Source organism: Oncorhynchus masou, unplaced genomic scaffold, assembly GCF_036934945.1.
Source record: "Oncorhynchus masou masou isolate Uvic2021 unplaced genomic scaffold, UVic_Omas_1.1 unplaced_scaffold_6052, whole genome shotgun sequence".
Lineage (NCBI taxonomy): Eukaryota > Metazoa > Chordata > Actinopteri > Salmoniformes > Salmonidae > Oncorhynchus > Oncorhynchus masou.
Genome location: NW_027012476.1, coordinates 1 through 19,315, shown reverse-complemented (window position 1 = coordinate 19,315; position 19,315 = coordinate 1). Strand labels below are relative to the sequence as shown.

General features: G+C 45.2%; 1 pseudogene; it reads right to left on the bottom strand.

The window, feature by feature from the left end:
• Window positions 1-6,014: 6,014 nt before the first annotated feature.
• LOC135536368 (synaptophysin-like protein 2) lies at window positions 6,015-17,894 on the bottom strand (annotated as a pseudogene).
• Window positions 17,895-19,315: the final 1,421 nt, after the last annotated feature.

Sequence of the window (19,315 nt, the reverse complement as noted above, 5' to 3'; positions counted from 1 at the left end):
GTATTAACATGGTCTATAGACATCTAGAGGGGGTATTAACATGGTCTATAGACATCTAGAGGGGGTATTAACATGGTCTATAGACATCTAGAGGGGGTATTAACATGGTCTATAGACATCTAGAGGGGGTATTAACATGGTCTATAGACATCTAGAGGGGGTATTAACATGGTCTATAGACATCTAGAGGGGGTATTAACATGGTCTATAGACATCTAGAGGGGGTATTAACATGGTCTATAGACATCTAGAGGGGGTATTAACATGGTCTATAGACATCTAGAGGGGGTATTAACATGGTCTATAGACATCTAGAGGGGGTATTAACATGGTCTATAGACATCTAGAGGGGGTATTAACATGGTCTATAGACATCTAGAGGGGTATTAACATGGTCTATAGACATCTAGAGGGGGTATTAACATGGTCTATAGGCATCTAGAGGGGGTATTAACATGGTCTATAGACATCTAGAGGGGGTATTAACATGGTCTATAGACAGCTGGAGGGGGTATTAACATGGTCTATAGACATCTAGAGGGGGTATTAACATGGTATTAACACATCTATAGACATCTAGAGGGGGTATTAACATGGTCTATAGACATCTAGAGGGGGTATTAACATGGTCTATAGACATCTAGAGGGGGTATATTAATATACTATAGACATCTAGAGGGGGTATTAACATGGTCTATAGACATCTAGAGGGGTATTAAATACGGTCTATAGACATCTAGAGGGGGTATTAATAATGGTCTATAGACATCTAGAGGGGGTATTAACATGGTCTATAGACATCTAGAGGGGGTATTAACATGGTCTATAGACCAGAGGGGGTATTAACATGGTCTATAGACATCTAGAGGGGGGCATTAACATGGTCTATAGACATCTAGAGGGGTATTAACATGGTCTATAGACATCTAGAGGGGTATTACCATGGTCTATAGGCATCTAGAGGGGGTATTAACATGGTCTATAGACATCTAGAGGGGGTATTGGGTATGGTCTATAGACATCAGAGGGGGTATTAACATGGTCTATAGACATCTAGAGGGGCTAACATGGTCTATAGACATCTAGAGGGGGTATTAACATGGTCTATAGACATCTAGAGGGGGTATTAACATGGTCTATAGACATCTAGAGGGGGTATTAACATGGTCTATAGACATCTAGAGGGGGTACTAACATGGTCTATAGGCATCTAGAGGGGGTATTAACATGGTCATGGTCTATAGACATCTAGAGGGTATTAACATGGTCTATAGACATCTAGAGGGGGTATTAACATGGTCTATAGACATCTAGAGGGGGTCTATTAACATGGTCTATAGACATCTAGAGGGGGTAGTTAACATGGTCTATAGACATCTAGAGGGGGTATTAACATGGTCTATAGACATCTAGAGGGGGTATTAACATGGTCTATAGGCATCTAGAGCCAAATCCCATGTCAGGGTTCTGTTTGTGGACTTTTCTTCTGCCTTCAACACAATCCAGCCCGACATTCTGGCACAGAGACTCATTCGGGACTTCTCCTTACATGGGGGGCTGGTTAAGTGGCTGTTGGACTTCCTGAGCCAACACTTACAGTGAGTCAAAGTAGGTCCCCACGTGTCGGACATACGCAATACCAACACAGGCTCTCCTCAGCGATGTGTTATGTCACAGGATACATACACAGGAAGGAGGGGCTGGAGGGAGATACATACACAGGAAGGAGGGGCTGGAGGGAGATACAGACACAGGAAGGAGGGGCTGGAGGGAGATACAGAAACAGGAAGGAAGGGCTGGAGTGAGATACATACACAGGAAGGAGGGGGCTGGAGGAGATACAGACACAGGAAGGAGGGGCTGGAGGAGATACAGAAACAGGAAGGAAGGGCTGGTGAGATACAGACACAGGAAGGAGGGGCTGGAGGGAGATACATACACAGGAAGGAGGGCTGGAGGGAGATACATACACAGGAAGGAGGGCTGGAGGGAGATACATACACAGGAAGGAGGCTGGAGGGAGATACATACACAGGAAGGAGGGGCTGGAGGGGAGATACTGACACAGGAAGGAGGGGCTGGAGGGAGATACATACACAGGAAGGAGGGGCTGGAGGGAGATACAGACACAGGAAGGAGGGAGCTGGAGGGAGATACAGACACAGGAAGGAGGGGCTGGAGGGAGATACATACACAGGAAGGAGGGGCTGGAGGGAGATACTGACACAGGAAGGAGGGGCTGGAGGGAGATACTGACACAGGAAGGAGGGGCTGGAGGGAGATACAGACACAGGAAGGAGGGGCTGGGTTGGCATGATAAGCGATGCTGTAGAACTCTACTGTGCTCACCGGTTTGGGATTTACTGGTGGTGATGACAGCATTTTGATCTTGAATTGAACAGTGACTTTACTAGCCTTTTCTTTTATTCAACAGTGACATGCTTGTCCAATGAAACATTACAACAGATGTTGTCATAGTAACACTGGTGTTATTTCTGATGTCATGGAGAAATGTATGAATGAGATTGTGCTGAATAGGAACAAAGAACCAGTGGCTGACAGACAATCATTGAATGTATAATGTAATAGAATGACAGTGAAAAAGCATACGACTCTCCAATAATTTCACCCATCACACAACAACGTTTCAGAAGAAGATAAGGAAGGATCTGGCAGCGAGATGGAGATTTTATTTTCTCTCTGCAAGTCTGTGTGTCGGTCTCTCTGTCTGTCTCTCTGTCTGTCTCTCCTCCCCTGTCTGTCTCTCTCTCTGTCTCTCCTCCCCTGTCTGTCTGTCTGTTTCTGTCTGTCTGTCTCTCTCTCTCTCTCTCTCTGTCTCTCCTCCCCTGTCTGTCTCTCTGTCTGTCTCTCCTTCCCTGTCTGTTTCTGTCTGTCTGTCTTTCTCTCTGTCTCTCCTCCCCTGTCAGTCTGTCTGTTTCTGTCTGTCTGTCTCTCTGTCTGACCCTCCTCCCCTGTCTGTCTGTTTCTGTCTGTCTGTCTCTCTCTCTGTCTCTCCTCCCCTGTCTGTCTCTCTGTCTGTCTCTCCTTCCCTGTCTGTTTCTGTCTGTCTGTCTTTCTCTCTGTCTCTCCTCCCCTGTCTGTCTGTTTCTGTCTGTCTGTCTCTCTGTCTGACCCTCCTCCCCTGTCTGTCTGTCTCTCTCTCTCTCTCTGTCTCTCCTCCCCTGTCTGTCTCCCTACTGCCCAGTAGGGAGATGTCAGACAACAATGCTGGAACTTATCGCATACTGCCCCCCATAACCCTGTGTGTTTTATCCTATAACAGATAACAGGCCTAATCTGTCTTCATCACCAGCCAATCCCCCTGGCACCTCATCACCTGTATCTCTATGGCTGCGTCCCAATAGTCTCTCCTTCAACCTGAAGTGTGCACTTGTTCACTACTCCTCACTAGTTTAAAAGCATTGGATTGGTGTAGGCATGGGCTGGAGGGAGTTTCCATATGCCAGTCGTTTCCTTTGGGGAATAGGAGAGATGATTGAAAATAATGGAGATGGCTACCGTTTTACATCCGTAACCAATTGTGCTATTGTGTGTTTTCACGTTATTTGTAACTTATTTTGTACACAATGTTTCAGCCACTGTGCTTTTGTCCTAAAAGAGCTTCTTGATATCAGGGCAGCTACTACTCACCTCGTACTGGAGGAATGCTTCTTCAACAAGTCGGACAGGAAGGATTTACTTCCGATGCCCGACAGGGTTCTAATTCCGTCATTCGCAGAGGAAAAGACTGAGATATCATGGACGACGGTCCGAATACCTTGTAAGGATCCGTCGCCGAGAGGGTAATCTACCTTTACCATCGGTCCTATTAGCCAACGTACAATCAGTCAATAGTAAAATAGACGATCTACGAGCACGTAAACTCAGCAAAAAAAAGAAACGTCCTCTCACTGTCAACTGCTTTTATTTTCAGCAAACTTAACATGTGTAAATATTTGTATTAACATAACAAGACTCAACAATTGAGACATAAACTGAACAAGTTCCACAGACATGTGACTAACAGAAATGGAATAATGTGTCCCTGAACAAAGGGGGGGTCGAAATCAAAGTAACAGTCAGTATCTGGTGTGGCCACCAGCTGCATTAAGTACTGCAGTACATCTCCTTCTCATGGACTGCACCAGATTTGCCAGTTCTTGCTGTGAGATGTTACTCCACTGGGGGGGAATGGCCATAGCCCTCGCCCTCCGATCCAACAAGTCCCAGACATCCTCAATGGGATTGAGATTCGGGCTCTTCGCTGGCCATGGCAGAACACTGACATTCCTGTCTTGCAGGAAATCACGCACAGAATGAGCAGTGTGGGGGTGGCATTGTCATGCTGTCATCCCGCTCCAGAGTACAGGCCTCAGGTGTAGCGCTCATTCCTTCAACGATAAACGCGAATCTGACTATCACCCCTGGTGAGACAAAACCGCAACTTGTCAGTGAAGAGCACTTTTTGCCAGTCCTGTCTGGTCCAGCGATGGTGAGTTTGTTTCCACAGGCGACATTGTTGCTGGTGATGTCTGGTGAGGACCTGCCTTACAACAGGCCTACAAGCCCTCAGTCCAGGTGCTGACTCATCTTGGCCTCTCTAGCCCTGTAGAGCTGTCCATGGTGCTGACTCACATTGGCCTCTCTAGCCTTCTGGAGCTGACCAAGATCCTGCACCTTCCTTTGTAGCGCCCTGCTAATAATGTTCTCTCTCAAGCAATCGTTTTGTCATACAGTTAACTTATCTCAACATTCAATGATTGTCTGAACTCTCTTCTCTGTGGATTACAAAGGCTGTGTTTCAGCCTCTCCCTCTCAGAGATCTATTTTAAGCTTCCTTCTCTTTTCCCAACTCCTTGCAGCTACTACTGATTTTAATAATAATAATAAACAGCCGGCCTCTGAAATTTGAGATGCTAGCAACTCATACCTTCAGGTCTGTTTTTATTTTGGAACACCACTATGAGTACGATGACCTGTGTCTGGTGCGGTGCATGCTGGGACGTTCGATGGTTTTCACTGTGGACCAAACGGAAGCAAACTGTCTCAAACAGGCAGGGAAACTACTTGGAAATGTTTTGCTACAGTATGCACCAGACAAGTAGGCCTCGTTCAGGAAAGTAGAACATTATAGAACGTTCATGTACAGTAGAGTAAAATAGATTTGAATATCTGTCCTTTTTAATTAAGTATAATATTTAATTTAATAATAATAAAACATCTAGACATAGTCTCGTGACAATGGATTAATGTCAGGGGGTTCGATACTGATACTGACCAGTTACTCTGTATAAAACGTAATGTTTTAGTGCCACCTGGTGTTGAAATGATGTAACTGATCTCTCCTTGTCCTAGCCTGTTTCAAACTGACCACCATTGTACCTGTTCCTAAGTACTCAAAAGGTAACCTGCTTACATTACCCATCTCCCTGTAGCATTCACATCTGTAACTAATAAATGCTGATGAAAGGCTGGTCAACGTTTCTGCGATGATGGTGTTGATGTGAGCCATGATTTTCAGCCTTTCAAAGCATTTCACAGCTACAGATGTGAGCGCTACAGGGAGATTGGTAATGTAAGCAGGTTACCTTTTGAGTGGTGGTGGTCAGTTTGAAACATGTTGGGATTACAGACTAGGACAAGGAGAGTCATTCAGACAGATTACCTTGACCTTCTTTACCAACTCTTTCCCTTTAATCATTTGAAAAAATAATGATACATGAAATTGGACCTTTCTCTCCAAATAAACTTTGTGAAAGGCGGCGACAATTTGAAACATAAAATACAAAGGTGAATTAAAAGCAGAACAGGAGTTCGATGACAGCTAAAGTAGTTCTGCCTTCTAATCACATTGAAGTGAGGCACCAAAAAACATACAAGTAACTTAAACCAGTCTTCAGTATTTTTGCGTAACTTGGAGTGGTAAAATCTGAAACAGGACGGAAATGTTAAGAACTGAAATGGTTGGTGACAAAGGGATTTGTCATCAATACTGTGAGGTCAGCGTGAAAAACAGGAGTTTTGATGGCTTTATTTTCTTACATTGTTAAAACAATATGACAAACCATGCTGCACAACAGAGGGGGAAAAAAAGCACATTTCAAAGACATGGCAGGAAGTACCGTAGGATTGCTGATGGCAGGGAGTACCGTAGGATTGCTTATGGCAGGGAGTACCGTAGGATTGCTTATGGCAGGAAGTACCGTAGGATTGCTGATGGCAGGGAGTACCGTAGGATTGCTGATGGCAGGGAGTACCGTAGGATTGCTGATGGCAGGAAGTACCGTAGGATTGCTGATGGCAGGGAGTACCGTAGGATTGCTGATGGCAGGGAGTACCGTAGGATTGCTGATGGCAGGGAGTACCGTAGGATTGCTGATGGCAGGAAGTACCGTAGGATTGCTTACGGCAGGAAGTACCGTAGGATTGCTTACGGCAGGAAGTACCGTAGGATTGCTTACGGCAGGAAGTACCGTAGGATTGCTTATGGCAGGAAGTACCGTAGGATTGCTTACGGCAGGAAGTACCGTAGGATTGCTTATGGCAGGAAGTACCGTAGGATTGCTTATGGCAGGAAGTACCGTAGGATTGCTTATGGCAGGGTTCCCCAACTGGTGACCTGAGGGCCAGATTGATGTTATTTGGCCTGCAACGCTTACTGAACAATTGTTCTAAATTGTTGGACATAAGACAAAAAAGAAAAGAAAAAAAACCACCAGCGAATCAGCACCAAGTGCTTTTAATTTGGAACATCTTTTCAAAGTAGTCCCACGCATCAGAGATATGTGATCACATTCAAGTGTAAGCAAGTTTTGTAATGTTTCAGTCAAATACATCTGGATTTCTTGCAGTCTATAAATGATTTGTAATTAATGTCCTCCTAAAAATGGACCACTTTGAAATAATAAACGTGGCGCTGTCAATGCATGAAAAGAAACTGTTTACAACTTAATAACCTACTAGAAGACATTTCTAAGCAGCGTTTTGCACCGAATGAGACGTGCGACTTTACAAGGCATTTGAAAACGGTATAATGTAGGAACTACTTGGTTGGAGGGAATTTCAGGCCTGGGTACAGAGCGGCAGCAAAAAGCACACACATGAAATCTCAAAACACACACGTCTTTAACAAGTCAGAAATCACATTAGGGGCAAATCTTCACTTCCACACAGTCACATTGTCTACCATTGGCATCGATGCATATGACTAATTGCCGATATGAGTCAAAGTTAAGATTCGCCCCTAAGATCGGTTCATTTGTGCAGTGCAACTGCTTTGCATGCAGTCTGGAACGTAGCCGTTGACAGCAGGGAACTGCTGCCCAGTTAGAAGTCATGGGCCTGACACCTAAACCCTCCTCGGAGTCACCAAGGGGTTGGCGGACTTGTGAAAGGGCGTCTCCTTAAAGATGAACCAGCAGTTACCACCCCACAATATCAGGTTGAGGAATCCAAAGACCTGCCATAAGAGGGGGACAAAAACACATATTTTAGACAGGACAGCAAAAACAACAACATGTTTCTTAGTTAAGAACAATCACATTTCTCAATGGCTCCACGTTTCAATTTCTTGAAAATGAATTGAGGGTATATGTAAGAGATGTGGATTCAGGACTGTAGCCAGGACTGTAGCCTGTAGCCAGGACTGTAGCCTGTAGCCAGGACTGTAACCAGTAGCCAGGACTGTAGCCTGTAGCCAGGACTGTAACCAGTAGCCAGGACTGTAACCAGTAGCCAGGACTGTAACCAGTAGCCAGGACTGTAACCAGTAGCCAGGACTGTAGCCAGTAGCCAGGACTGTAGCCAGGACTGTAACCAGTAGCCAGGACTGTAGCCAGTAGCCAGGACTGTAGCCTGTAGCCAGGACTGTAGCCTGTAGCCAGGACTGTAGCCTGTAGCCAGGACTGTAGCCAGGACTGTAGCCAGGACTGTAGCCTGTAGCCAGGACTGTAGCCTGTAGCCAGGACTGTAACCAGTAGCCAGGACTGTAACCAGTAGCCAGGACTGTAGCCAGGACTGTAACCTGTAGCCAGGACTGTAGCCTGTAGCCAGGACTGTAGCCTGTAGCCAGGACTGTAACCTGTAGCCAGGACTGTAACCTGTAGCCAGGACTGTAACCTGTAGCCAGGACTGTAGCCTGTAGCCAGGACTGTAGCCTGTAGCCAGGACTGTAGCCTGTAGCCAGGACTGTAGCCAGGACTGTAACCAGTAGCCAGGACTGTAACCTGTAGCCAGGACTGTAGCCTGGACTGTAACCAGTAGCCAGGACTGTAACCTGTAGCCAGGACTGTAGCCAGGACTGTAGCCTGTAGCCAGGACTGTAGCCAGGACTGTAACCAGTAGCCAGGACTGTAGCCTGTAGCCAGGACTGTAGCCTGGACTGTAGCCTGTAGCCAGGACTGTAGCCAGTAGCCAGGACTGTAACCAGTAGCCAGGACTGTAGCCTGTAGCCAGGACTGTAGCCTGTAGCCAGGACTGTAGCCAGGACTGTAGCCTGTAGCCAGGACTGTAGCCAGGACTGTAGCCAGGACTGTAACCTGTAGCCAGGACTGTAACCAGTAGCCAGGACTGTAGCCAGGACTGTAACCTGTAGCCAGGACTGTAGCCTGTAGCCAGGACTGTAGCCTGTAGCCAGGACTGTAGCCTGTAGCCAGGACTGTAGCCAGGACTGTAACCAGTAGCCAGGACTGTAGCCTGTAGCCAGGACTGTAGCCTGTAGCCAGGACTGTAACCTGTAGCCAGGACTGTAGCCAGGACTGTAGCCAGGACTGTAGCCTGTAGCCAGGACTGTAGCCTGTAGCCAGGACTGTAGCCTGTAGCCAGGACTGTAGCCTGTAGCCAGGACTGTAGCCTGTAGCCAGGACTGTAGCCTGTAGCCAGGACTGTAGCCTGTAGCCAGGACTGTAGCCAGGACTGTAGCCTGTAGCCAGGACTGTAGCCAGGACTGTAGCCAGGACTGTAGCCTGTAGCCAGGACTGTAGCCTGTAGCCAGGACTGTAGCCTGTAGCCAGGACTGTAGCCTGTAGCCAGGACTGTAACCTGTAGCCAGGACTGTAGCCTGTAGCCAGGACTGTAGCCAGGACTGTAGCCTGTAGCCAGGACTGTAGCTTGTAGCCAGGACTGTAGCCTGTAGCCAGGACTGTAGCCAGGACTGTAGCCTGTAGCCAGGACTGTAACCTGTAGCCAGGACTGTAACCTGTAGCCAGGACTGTAGCCAGGACTGTAGCCTGTAGCCAGGACTGTAGCCTGTAGCCAGGACTGTAACCTGTAGCCAGGACTGTAGCCTGTAGCCAGGACTGTAGCCTGTAGCCAGGACTGTAGCCTGTAGCCAGGACTGTAGCCAGGACTGTAGCCTGTAGCCAGGACTGTAACCTGTAGCCAGGACTGTAACCTGTAGCCAGGACTGTAGCCAGGACTGTAGCCTGTAGCCAGGACTGTAGCCTGTAGCCAGGACTGTAACCTGTAGCCAGGACTGTAGCCAGGACTGTAGCCTGTAGCCAGGACTGTAGCCTGTAGCCAGGACTGTAGCCTGTAGCCAGGACTGTAGCCTGTAGCCAGGACTGTAGCCAGGACTGTAGCCTGTAGCCAGGACTGTAGCCTGTAGCCAGGACTGTAACCTGTAGCCAGGACTGTAGCCAGGACTGTAGCCAGGACTGTAGCCTGTAGCCAGGACTGTAACCTGTAGCCAGGACTGTAGCCAGGACTGTAGCCTGTAGCCAGGACTGTAGCCAGGACTGTAGCCTGTAGCCAGGACTGTAACCAGGACTGTAGCCTGTAGCCAGGACTGTAGCCTGTAGCCAGGACTGTAGCCAGGACTGTAACCTGTAACCAGGACTGTAGCCTGTAGCCAGGACTGTAGCCAGGACTGTAGCCTGTAGCCAGGACTGTAGCCTGTAGCCAGGACTGTAGCCTGTAGCCAGGACTGTAACCAGTAGCCAGGACTGTAGCCAGGACTGTAGCCTGTAGCCAGGACTGTAGCCAGGACTGTAATGGAGGGAAAACGCAATGGAATTCGGTTCTCAAGCAAAAGCTCGGGTTGACATGTAAAACTTGTTTTTGAGTCGAGTTCCCAGAGTGATTTCCCCGATTCCAAGCATGTACAGATAATTCAGGAGTGTACTGTTTTATTAGCTCCCCGGGTACCAAATAATTATTTTTTTTTCAAAAATAATTGTGTTATTGCATGACACAAGTCAACAATTGTTTCCACAGATTATTTCACTGTATCCTTTAAACATTTGTTGATGACATAACACGTTTGAATAATTTTAACTAAATTAAAAATGTTAGATTCATATGATATTTTGAATGTAAGATCAAGCTGATCAACAAATACTTCCCCCCCCCCCCCCCCAACAGACTTTTGTTCATATTCATCTAGGGTGCCAATGATTCAGGAGGGCACTATACATAGCCACCATTAACAACACTACAGGTAATGTAGTCTACCCCCAACAGACTTTTGTTCATATTCATCTAGGGTGCCAATGATTCAGGAGGGCACTATACATAGCCACCATTAACAACACTACAGGTAATGTAGTCTACCCCCAACAGACTTTTGTTCATATTCATCTAGGGTGCCAATGATTCAGGAGGGCACTATACATAGCCACCATTAACAACACTACAGGTAATATAGCCTACCCCCAACAGACTTTTGTTCAGATTATAACCAACCTACCACAGAGGAGTTGAGTCGTCCCATGTGAGGCACTGCTCCTGGTGTGCACTTGTTACCGACGTCCTTGCAGGTGGAGATTAAGCCTACCAGGTTCGAGGGGCTGGTCGCCCACTTCACGTCAGTCAAGCCTTTACCCCAGGCAGAGGAGGACACAAGCCACAGGAAGGTGAAGGCTGCGGTCAACAGCAGGTCCTGTTGAAAGGACACGAGACATTATAAATAAAAGTATATCAAATGCAGGTTCAAGAGGAAAGTTGGAACATAAAATTAGACAAACAGTATGGAAAGAGCCTGATATAACAACCTCACTTGTTGGTAACACCTGCATCCCACCACCAAATCAAAATAATTAGCCAACACACTTTTTGATTTGACTTGTTATGCATCCGATTGTATGAAACTTGAATTAGTGAAGCAGACAACAGCAAAGATTTGAAAGTATTTGATGTTTGCTTGATTCAGCTTCGATTTTGCACTTTTGGAACTAATATATTGGTACCATTGTACTGGGAAAACTTTCTCTCCTTAAGTACCCATCACACGCAGACGTCAAGTGTCTATAGCTATTTCGTGCCACTGCTCAAGCTCTTTAGCCTTGTTGGGTTCTGAGAATATTAAATAAACTTATTCATGTTACTGAGGGAGAGAGGGTAATGTATAAAGTTTACATTATGTCAGGATATGTTATTGTTAGCCATCAGGGATCCTCTTGGAGGAGAAAGAGACACAGTCTGGTACCAATCACCATGACAGCCTTGAGTTGGGGAGGAGTGAGCACTTTGGGGTAGAGGTCAGGTTAGATGAAGTGAGGAAGAACAGATATCACTAAGGTTCTGTCTAGCAACAGAGATGCATTGGCTGTTTAGAGGTGTAGGAGGAGACTCAGCCTAGGAGAAAGGGTTTAAATATCAGTGCTTCTACAGATGTGTAGGAGGAGACTCAGCCTAGGAGAAAGGGTTTAAATATCAGTGCTTCTACAGATGTGTAGGAGGAGACTCAGCCTAGGAGAAAGGGTTTAAATATCAGTGCTTCTACAGATGTGTAGGAGGAGACTCAGCCTAGGAGAAAGGGTTTAAATATCAGTGCTTCTACAGATGTGTAGGAGGAGACTCAGCCTAGGAGAAAGGGTTTAAATATCAGTGCTTCTACAGATGTGTAGGAGACTCAGCATAGGAGAAAGGGTTTAAATATCAGTGCTTCTACAGATGTGTAGGAGACTCAGCATAGGAGAAAGGGTTTAAATATCAGTGCTTCTACAGATGTGTAGGAGGAGACTCAGCCTAGGAGAAAGGGTTTAAATATCAGTGCTTCTACAGATGTGTAGGAGGAGACTCAGCCTAGGAGAAAGGGTTTAAATATCAGTGCTTCTACAGATGTGTAGGAGACTCAGCATAGGAGAAAGGGTTTAAATATCAGTGCTTGTACAGATGTGTAGGAGGAGACTCAGCCTAGGAGAAAGGGTTTAAATATCAGTGCTTGTACAGATGTGTAGGAGGAGACTCAGCCTAGGAGAAAGGGTTTAAATATCAGTGCTTCTACAGATGTGTAGGAGGAGACTCAGCCTAGGAGAAAGGGTTTAAATATCAGTGCTTGTACAGATGTGTAGGAGGAGACTCAGCATAGGGAGAAAGGGTTTAAATATCAGTGCTTCTACAGATGTGTAGGAGGAGACTCAGCCTAGGAGAAAGGGTTTAAATATCAGTGCTTCTACAGATGTGTAGGAGGAGACTCAGCATAGGAGAAAGGGTTTAAATATCAGTGCTTCTACAGATGTGTAGGAGGAGACTCAGCCTAGGAGAAAGGGTTTAAATATCAGTGCTTGTACAGATGTGTAGGAGGAGACTCAGCATAGGAGAAAGGGTTTAAATATCAGTGCTTGTACAGATGTGTAGGAGGAGACTCAGCATAGGAGAAAGGGTTTAAATATCAGTGCTTGTACAGATGTGTAGGAGGAGACTCAGCATAGGAGAAAGGGTTTAAATATCAGTGCTTGTACAGATGTGTAGGAGGAGACTCAGCCTAGGAGAAAGGGTTTAAATATCAGTGCTTGTACAGATGTGTAGGAGGAGACTCAGCCTAGGAGAAAGGGTTTAAATATCAGTGCTTGTACAGATGTGTAGGAGGAGACTCAGCATAGGAGAAAGGGTTTAAATATCAGTGCTTCTACAGATGTGTAGGAGGAGACTCAGCCTAGGAGAAAGGGTTTAAATATCAGTGCTTCTACAGATGTGTAGGAGGAGACTCAGCATAGGAGAAAGGGTTTAAATATCAGTGCTTCTACAGATGTGTAGGAGGAGACTCAGCCTAGAGAAAGGGTTTAAATATCAGTGCTTGTACAGATGTGTAGGAGGAGACTCAGCATAGGAGAAAGGGTTTAAATATCAGTGCTTGTACAGATGTGTAGGAGGAGACTCAGCATAGGAGAAAGGGTTTAAATATCAGTGCTTGTACAGATGTGTAGGAGGAGACTCAGCATAGGAGAAAGGGTTTAAATATCAGTGCTTGTACAGATGTGTAGGAGACTCAGCCTAGAGAAAGGGTTTAAATATCAGTGCTTGTACAGATGTGTAGGAGACTCAGCATAGGAGAAAGGGTTTAAATATCAGTGCTTGTACAGATGTGTAGGAGACTCAGCATAGGAGAAAGGGTTTAAATATCAGTGCTTGTACAGATGTGTAGGAGACTCAGCATAGGAGAAAGGGTTTAAATATCAGTGCTTGTACAGATGTGTAAGAGGAGACTCAGCATAGGAGAAAGGGTTTAAATATCAGTGCTTGTACAGATGTGTAGGAGGAGACTCAGCCTAGGAGAAAGGGTTGAAATATCAGTGCTTCTACAGATGTGTAGGAGACTCAGCCTAGGAGAAAGGGTTTAAATATCAGTGCTTCTACAGATGTGTAGGAGACTCAGCCTAGGAGAAAGGGTTTAAATATCAGTGCTTGTACAGATGTGTAGGAGACTCAGCCTAGGAGAAAGGGTTTAAATATCAGTGCTTCTACAGATGTGTAGGAGACTCAGCCTAGGAGAAAGGGTTGAAATATCAGTGCTTGTACAGATGTGTAGGAGGAGACTCAGCATAGGAGAAAGGGTTTAAATATCAGTGCTTGTACAGATGTGTAGGAGGAGACTCAGCCTAGGAGAAAGGGTTTAAATATCAGTGCTTGTACAGATGTGTAGGAGACTCAGCATAGGAGAAAGGGTTTAAATATCAGTGCTTCTACAGATGTGTAGGAGGAGACTCAGCCTAGGAGAAAGGGTTTAAATATCAGTGCTTGTACAGATGTGTAGGAGGAGACTCAGCCTAGGAGAAAGGGTTTAAATATCAGTGCTTCTACAGATGTGTAGGAGACTCAGCCTAGGAGAAAGGGTTGAAATATCAGTGCTTGTACAGATGTGTAGGAGGAGACTCAGCATAGGAGAAAGGGTTTAAATATCAGTGCTTGTACAGATGTGTAGGAGGAGACTCAGCCTAGAGAAAGGGTTTAAATATCAGTGCTTGTACAGATGTGTAGGAGACTCAGCATAGGAGAAAGGGTTTAAATATCAGTGCTTCTACAGATGTGTAGGAGGAGACTCAGCCTAGGAGAAAGGGTTTAAATATCAGTGCTTGTACAGATGTGTAGGAGGAGACTCAGCCTAGGAGAAAGGGTTTAAATATCAGTGCTTGTACAGATGTGTAGGAGACTCAGCCTAGGAGAAAGGGTTTAAATATCAGTGCTTCTACAGATGTGTAGGAGGAGACTCAGCCTAGAGAAAGGGTTTAAATATCAGTGCTTGTACAGATGTGTAGGAGACTCAGCATAGGAGAAAGGGTTTAAATATCAGTGCTTCTACAGATGTGTAGGAGGAGACCAGCATAGGGAGAAAGGGTTTAAATATCAGTGCTTCTACAGATGTGTAGGAGGAGACTCAGCATAGGAGAAAGGGTTTAAATATCAGTGCTTGTACAGATGTGTAGGAGGAGACTCAGCATAGGAGAAAGGGTTTAAATATCAGTGCTTCTACAGATGTGTAGGAGGAGACTCAGCCTAGGAGAAAGGGTTTAAATATCAGTGCTTGTACAGATGTGTAGGAGGAGACTCAGCCTAGGAGAAAGGGTTGAAATATCAGTGCTTCTACAGATGTGTAGGAGACTCAGCCTAGGAGAAAGGGTTTAAATATCAGTGCTTCTACAGATGTGTAGGAGACTCAGCCTAGGAGAAAGGGTTTAAATATCAGTGCTTGTACAGATGTGTAGGAGACTCAGCCTAGGAGAAAGGGTTTAAATATCAGTGCTTCTACAGATGTGTAGGAGACTCAGCCTAGGAGAAAGGGTTGAAATATCAGTGCTTGTACAGATGTGTAGGAGGAGACTCAGCATAGGAGAAAGGGTTTAAATATCAGTGCTTGTACAGATGTGTAGGAGGAGACTCAGCCTAGGAGAAAGGGTTTAAATATCAGTGCTTGTACAGATGTGTAGGAGACTCAGCCTAGGAGAAAGGGTTTAAATATCAGTGCTTCTACAGATGTGTAGGAGGAGACTCAGCCTAGGAGAAAGGGTTTAAATATCAGTGCTTGTACAGATGTGTAGGAGGAGACTCAGCCTAGGAGAAAGGGTTTAAATATCAGTGCTTCTACAGATGTGTAGGAGACTCAGCCTAGGAGAAAGGGTTGAAATATCAGTGCTTGTACAGATGTGTAGGAGGAGACTCAGCATAGGAGAAAGGGTTTAAATATCAGTGCTTGTACAGATGTGTAGGAGGAGACTCAGCCTAGGAGAAAGGGTTTAAATATCAGTGCTTGTACAGATGTGTAGGAGACTCAGCATAGGAGAAAGGGTTTAAATATCAGTGCTTCTACAGATGTGTAGGAGGAGACTCAGCCTAGGAGAAAGGGTTTAAATATCAGTGCTTGTACAGATGTGTAGGAGGAGACTCAGCCTAGGAGAAAGGGTTTAAATATCAGTGCTTGTACAGATGTGTAGGAGACTCAGCCTAGGAGAAAGGGTTTAAATATCAGTGCTTCTACAGATGTGTAGGAGGAGACTCAGCCTAGGAGAAAGGGTTTAAATATCAGTGCTTGTACAGATGTGTAGGAGACTCAGCCTAGAGAAAGGGTTTAAATATCAGTGCTTGTACAGATGTGTAGGAGGAGACTCAGCATAGGAGAAAGGGTTTAAATATCAGTGCTTCTACAGATGTGTAGGAGGAGACTCAGCATAGGAGAAAGGGTTTAAATATCAGTGCTTCTACAGATGTGTAGGAGGAGACTCAGCCTAGGAGAAAGGGTTGAAATATCAGTGCTTCTACAGATGTGTAGGAGGAGACTCCAGCCTAGGAGAAAGGGTTTAAATATCAGTGCTTCTACAGATGTGTAGGAGGAGACTCAGCCTAGGAGAAAGGGTTTAAATATCAGTGCTTCTACAGATGTGTAGGAGACTCAGCCTAGGAGAAAGGGTTTAAATATCAGTGCTTCTACAGATGTGTAGGAGACTCAGCCTAGGAGAAAGGGTTTAAATATCAGTGCTTGTACAGATGTGTAGGAGGAGACTCAGCATAGGAGAAAGGGTTTAAATATCAGTGCTTGTACAGATGTGTAGGAGGAGACTCAGCCTAGGAGAAAGGGTTTAAATATCAGTGCTTGTACAGATGTGTAGGAGACTCAGCATAGGAGAAAGGGTTTAAATATCAGTGCTTCTACAGATGTGTAGGAGGAGACTCAGCCTAGGAGAAAGGGTTTAAATATCAGTGCTTGTACAGATGTGTAGGAGGAGACTCAGCCTAGGAGAAAGGGTTTAAATATCAGTGCTTGTACAGATGTGTAGGAGACTCAGCCTAGGAGAAAGGGTTTAAATATCAGTGCTTCTACAGATGTGTAGGAGGAGACTCAGCCTAGGAGAAAGGGTTTAAATATCAGTGCTTGTACAGATGTGTAGGAGACTCAGCCTAGGAGAAAGGGTTTAAATATCAGTGCTTGTACAGATGTGTAGGAGGAGACTCAGCATAGGAGAAAGGGTTTAAATATCAGTGCTTCTACAGATGTGTAGGAGGAGACTCAGCATAGGAGAAAGGGTTTAAATATCAGTGCTTCTACAGATGTGTAGGAGGAGACTCAGCCTAGGAGAAAGGGTTGAAATATCAGTGCTTCTACAGATGTGTAGGAGGAGACTCAGCCTAGGAGAAAGGGTTTAAATATCAGTGCTTCTACAGATGTGTAGGAGGAGACTCAGCCTAGGAGAAAGGGTTTAAATATCAGTGCTTCTACAGATGTGTAGGAGACTCAGCCTAGGAGAAAGGGTTTAAATATCAGTGCTTCTACAGATGTGTAGGAGACTCAGCCTAGGAGAAAGGGTTTAAATATCAGTGCTTGTACAGATGTGTAGGAGGAGACTCAGCCTAGGAGAAAGGGTTGAAATATCAGTGCTTCTACAGATGTGTAGGAGGAGACTCAGCCTAGGAGAAAGGGTTTAAATATCAGTGCTTCTACAGATGTGTAGGAGGAGACTCAGCCTAGGAGAAAGGGTTTAAATATCAGTGCTTCTACAGATGTGTAGGAGGAGACTCAGCCTAGGAGAAAGGGTTTAAATATCAGTGCTTCTACAGATGTGTAGGAGGAGACTCAGCCTAGGAGAAAGGGTTTAAATATCAGTGCTTCTACAGATGTGTAGGAGACTCAGCCTAGGAGAAATGGTTTAAATATCAGTGCTTGTACAGATGTGTAGGAGGAGACTCAGCCTAGGAGAAAGGGTTTAAATATCAATGCTTGTACAGATGTGTAGGAGGAGACTCAGCCTCGGAGAAAGGGTTTAAATATCAGTGTTTGTGTGAACAAATGTCTTTGTCTAATGCAGCTGTATTGATCTCTGGGAAGAATAAACTTGCTTTGAGCTTTCATAGGGTCGGTCGAGTTTTAACTCAGAATTAAAACCCAACAGCTATTCCAAGTCATTCTATAGACTGGGATCTCCTAACATCAACACCTTCCATTGAACACTACAAAGAGCATGAACAGAATAATTCCCAGTTAACTCACCACAATGGGGCCGCGGGTGGTCCGCCTGTAGACGTGCTGGTAGCCCAGGTAGATCACCAGGCTGGCGGTGCTGTAGAGGAAGGCAAACACCCCGATACAGACGTAGAACTCGGCTGAGGAGGAGTGGTCGCCGGTCAGATAGAGCTGGATAGTACTAGAGTCGTTGTTACAGGAGGGGACGATGTATGGATGGGTCATCAGCCTGTGAGAACAGAGATATGTAGAGAGAGAGGGTGGTGTTCAGTAAGGAGAAAAAGTGAAACAGGGATGTACTACCAGAAACTGTCCAATAAGAACCCATGATCTTGAGTGTAGTCACATGTAGTATTAGGGTCATGTTCGGTAGGGTTTACGTACGTTTAGGAAATGTTTTATATCTGAGGAAAACATGTAGATACTCGGGCTGAGCTTGTCCAGTAAAGATACAGATTTTCATGTTTTGTTGCAAAACATTTTGATTCAGTGTGCCCCGATGAACACGACTTCAAATTATAACAAGCCACTTTGTAATTATTATTATTATTATTTTTTTTACATTTTAACTTTATTTAACTAGGCAAGTCAGTTAAGAACAAATTCTTATTTTCAATGACGGCCTGTCAGATTTCTACCTTGTCAGCTCGGGGTTTGAACTTGTAACCTTCTGGTTACTAGTCCAACGCTCTAACCACTAGGCTACCCTGCCGCCTCTACACTCTAACCACTAGCTACCCTGCCGCCCTTTGAACAGAAACATCACACAGCCATACAATTCATCCGTTTACCCCTGTTCTGCTTACCTGAACGGGTGTTAAAGACAGCAGTGATTTCTTGGCTGGTGCTGAGACCCTGGCACTGCACACATTGATGCTCGCAGCGCCGCATAACCCGCCGCCGTAGCGAAGGCAAATATGGAGAAGATCTGCAGACAGACAAAAGCCAAATAAGGACATGACACAATGAAATTAAGAAACAGTTGACAGCTTATAATATATACATCCAGTTATAAGCTGTCAACTGTTTCTTTAATTTCATACACACACACCTCTTTCTGAAATGACATTCAGTCCAAACAGTAGTGCAGATTAGAGCATGTGACTATGCTAACCCTACCAAAGAGTGCAGATTAGAGCATGCATATGCTAACCCTAACAAACAGTGCAGATTAGAGCATGTGACTATGCTAACCCTCAATAAACAGCATTAGAGCATGTGACTATGCTAACCCTACCAAACGGTGCAGATTAGAGCATGTGACTATGCTAACCCTACCAAACAGTGCAGATTAGAGCATGTGACTATGCTAACCCTACCAAACAGTGCAGATTAGAGCATGTGACTATGCTAACCCTACCAAACAGTGCAGATTAGAGCATGTGACTATGCTAACCCTACCAAGCAAAAAAAAAAGGCAGTAACTGCTCATTTGGTCAAAATGTGTTAATGTCATTTGCTACATTGAGGACAATCATGTGACAAGCATCCTGCCTCTATTGTATTGTGTTTTGGATTAAAATGGGAGTCATGTTTACAGTAACTGTATAAAGTTACTGTGATACCAAGGTAACAAAGCCATTCCACCCCCCTCACCCTCCGTTCCACCCTATGAGCAGCTTGTAGTATTTGTGCTTGGTAGGGCAG